At 43.3% G+C, this 3,821-nt stretch overlaps 1 pseudogene across 1 annotated transcript; it reads left to right on the plus strand.

Annotated features, from left to right (window-relative positions):
* Positions 1-1,075: 1,075 nt before the first annotated feature.
* Positions 1,076-3,601, plus strand: LOC311132437 (toll-like receptor 4; annotated as a pseudogene). Its single transcript, XR_014615356.1, has 3 exons — positions 1,076-1,732; positions 2,679-2,796; positions 2,970-3,601. The product of XR_014615356.1 is annotated as a toll-like receptor 4 (transcript).
* The last annotated feature ends 220 nt before the right edge of the window (positions 3,602-3,821 follow it).

Below are 3,821 nucleotides of genomic sequence, written 5' to 3' on the forward strand. Positions count from 1 at the left end.
AACATATAAGAGTCCCCTGAGTCAGGGCGTGACACACCTCCTTTGGCCGCCATTCCTTCCAGTTCTCTGCTGCCAATGACTGGAACGAATTGCAAAAATCTCTGAAGCTGGAGACTCTTATCTCCCTCACTAACTTTAAGCATCAGTTGTCAGAGCACCTTACCGATTACTGCACCTGTACACAGCCCATCTGAAATTAGCCCACCCAACTACCTCATCCCTATTTTGTTATTTATTTTGCTCTTTTGCACCCCAGTATCTCTATTTGCACATAATCTCTTGCACATCTAGCATTCCAGTGTAAATACTAATTGTAATTATTTTGCACTTTAGCCTATTTATTGCCTTACCTCCATAACTTGCTACATTTGCACACACTGTATATATATTTTCTGTTGTATTTTTTTACTTTGTTTTTTTACCCCATATGTAACTCTGTGTTGTTGTTTTTATCGCACTGCTTTGCTTTATCTTGGCCAGGTCGCAGTTGTAAATGAGAACTTGTTCTCAACTGGCTTACCTGGTTAAATAAAGGTGAAATAAAAAAAATATATATATATATATATTTGGGAGCATTAAGGACCCTCAGCCTTAGAGGAAACCATCTGAAATTACCTTAACGGTTTAGTCCAGGAGGGTTTGCAAAAACTAGAGATCTTAGATTTGGGAGAAAATGAGCTGTTATATGTCGTTAACAGGTCCTTTAAAAGCTTACAATCACTCAAAACATTGTCTTTATCTAATAATCAAATTCACCTTATTGAAGCTTGGGCCTTTGAGGGAATGGCCAACCTTACAACACTTGATCTAGCATCAAGTGACATCAATCGAGGAGGAATTGCAGACAATGTGTTCACAGGTCTAACAGATTTAAAAACTCTTAATCTCCTGCAATCATATTGGATATTTAACAGATGTTAAAGTAATCCCTCCACCCTTCTCTCACCTGCTATCTCTGGTTAACCTGAAAATCCACAGTCAGGGTTTGTATTATCTACCATCCAACTTTCTTGAAGGTCTGACATCTTTATCATCACTTGGAGCCAGTCATCTTTTTAACAAAGTCCTTTTAAAAATGTCCCTGCATCCAGACACATTCATTTATACACCCAAGTTGGAGTACCTTGACTTCAACAAGATTAACTTTGTCACCCACCCTCCAGAGTTGTTTCACCCAATCCCAAGGCTCAAAAGACTCCACCTGTCCGAATGTCAACTTCAGTCCTTAGATTTCCTCATAGGAGCCAACCTAACTGAAGTAGAATTTTTGCAAGTGAACCAAAATGAGACAGTGATACATACTCTCCCTGCCTTGATTTACCTGGACATGAGAAATAACCCTTTCAGCTGTGACTGCAGCAATGCTTGGTTCATCCAGTGGGTGAAGAAGAACAGCCAGACACAGGTTATTGATGCCCATGAGTTTGTCTGCACATATCCAAAGGATCTTCACGGTACTAAACTGTTAGACCTTGACAGCCACTCCTGTTCAGTAGACATACTGTAGACTTCTTCTACTTTATCTCCACCACTTCTCTGGTCCTCTGCACCCTGTTGGGGTCTTTTATCTACCATTTCCTGAGATGGCAGGTGGTCTATGCCTACTACCTCTTGCTGGCTTATCTCCAAGACACCAAGAGGAGGAACAGTTGTGTGCCTCATCAGTATGATGCCTTTGTCTCCTACAAAACCCATAATGAGCTCTGGGTTCTGAGGGAACAGTCAGTATCTGGTGTGGCCACAAGCTGCATTAAGTACTGTAGTGCATCTCCTCCTCATGGACTGTACCAGATTTGCCAGTTCTTGCTGTGAGATGTTACCCCACTCTTCCACCAAGGCACCTGCAAGTTCCCAGACATTTCTGGGGAGAATGGCCCTAGCCCTCACCCTCCGATCCAACAGGTCCCAGACGTGCTCAATGGGATTGAGATCCGGGCTCTTCGCTGGCCATGGCAGAACACTGACATTCCTGTCTTGCAGGAAATCACGCACAGAACGAGCAGTATGGCTGGTGGCATTGTCATCCTGGAGGGTCATGTCAGGATGAGCCTGCAGGAAGGGTACCACATGAGGGAGGAGAATGTCTTCCCTGTAACGCACAGCGTTGAGATTGCCTGCAATGACAACAAGCTCAGTCCGATGATGCTGTGACAAACCGCCCCAGACCATGACGGACCCTCCACCTCCAAATCGATCCCACTCCAGAGTACAGGCCTCAGTGTAACATTCCTTCCTTCAACGATAAAAACGAATCCGACCATCACCCCTGGTGAGACAAAACCGTCACTCGTCAGTGAAGAGCACTTTTTGCCAGTCCTGTCTGGTCCAGCGACGGTGGGTTTGTGCCTATAGGCGACGTTGTTGCTGGTGATGTCTGGTGAGGACCTGCCTTACAACAGGCCTACAAGCCCTCAGTCCAGCCTCTCTCAGCCTATTGCGGACAGTCTGCATTCAATACCCAGTCGATCACAATTCCCAGTGGGCTAAACTGGTGGCAATAACATAGTTAGGATCTCTTTTATGATATCATGGTCAGGTTGCATACTGGTTGTGTAGGGAAGTTTTTTTTTAAACCAGAAACATTTATTTAACTGGTTGTAATCTGTAATCTGAAAAGGCATGTGTCTGTACATGCAACTTGTATTTACTAAGTATTTATTTGCAATTGTGTTCCACAGGCAAACCCATTATAGACAACATCACAGATGCCATCTACGGGAGCAGAAAGACCATCTGTGTGATCAGCCGTCGTTACCTGGAGAGCGAGTGGTGCTCCAGAGAGATCCAGGTGGTGAGGTGGGTCTAATGTCCTAATCAGACTGGGGTGACTCGAACAGGTATCAAACCCAAGTCTTTTGGAACCTCAAGACTGTTCTCTCTGTACCCTTTGGAGTTAAGAAAGACTACGCCCTCCCCTACACACATACACACTCACCTAATCTAACTACGGTCTCCTCTGGTCTCTCCAGCTTCCGTCTGGAAGGACGTGTTGATGCTGGTCCCAGCCCAGCAGCTCTCTCCATACCACCGCATGAGGAAGCTGCTTCAGGGTGGCTCTGGAGACCAAGGACTGCCCTGCTGAAGAGAACCCCATCCTCACTGGGGTGGAGAGGCCATGATGAAGGCAACCACATCTAATAACCATAATTCTCTTAACAATGTTTCCATTACATACTGTAAATACAAAGAACAATGTTCTATGTGAAGTACATTTAAGAGCGGAAAAAACATGAAATTCAAATGAGCACCATAACCCTAAATTTGACTTATGTACACCAATAGCAGTAGCAGGTGTAACATGTTGTTTGCTGTAAAATCCTGTTATTGTTTCAGTGGCCATGTGGTTAAAGTGTCTGCTCTGAGATTGTAAGGTTGGGGGTTCAATCCCTGGTTAAGTCATACCAAAGACAAGAAATGGTACCCAGTGCCTCTCTGCTTGACATTAAGGAGATGGATTGGGGGTAAGGCCCTGCGATAGATTAGCGTCTTGTCCAGGGGGTGTACATCAAGCTACAGAATCAGGGGATTCCTCTGCCCTATGGGCTGTTCGGGCTTAGACAAGGCTTACATTTTCCAAGGCTTACTTACTTGTTAGCGCATAAGTCAGGGTTATAATATATATAATAATCATTTAATGTTATTATAATATAATATTATACATATTTTTTGACTTAACTTCTTAAAGGGAATTAATTGACCTAACCAGTGTTTATTGCTTAAAGCTGTCACATTTCCTTTTGTTCAATAGTGTTTAATAGTTTTCAGTAGTATAATTATATATACTGAATAAATAAATAAATACTCTATAACTCATAAAAGTG

Source organism: Coregonus lavaretus (genome assembly GCF_964263955.1).
Source record: "Coregonus lavaretus genome assembly, chromosome: 7".
In the NCBI taxonomy this organism is placed as follows: Eukaryota; Metazoa; Chordata; class Actinopteri; order Salmoniformes; family Salmonidae; genus Coregonus; species Coregonus lavaretus.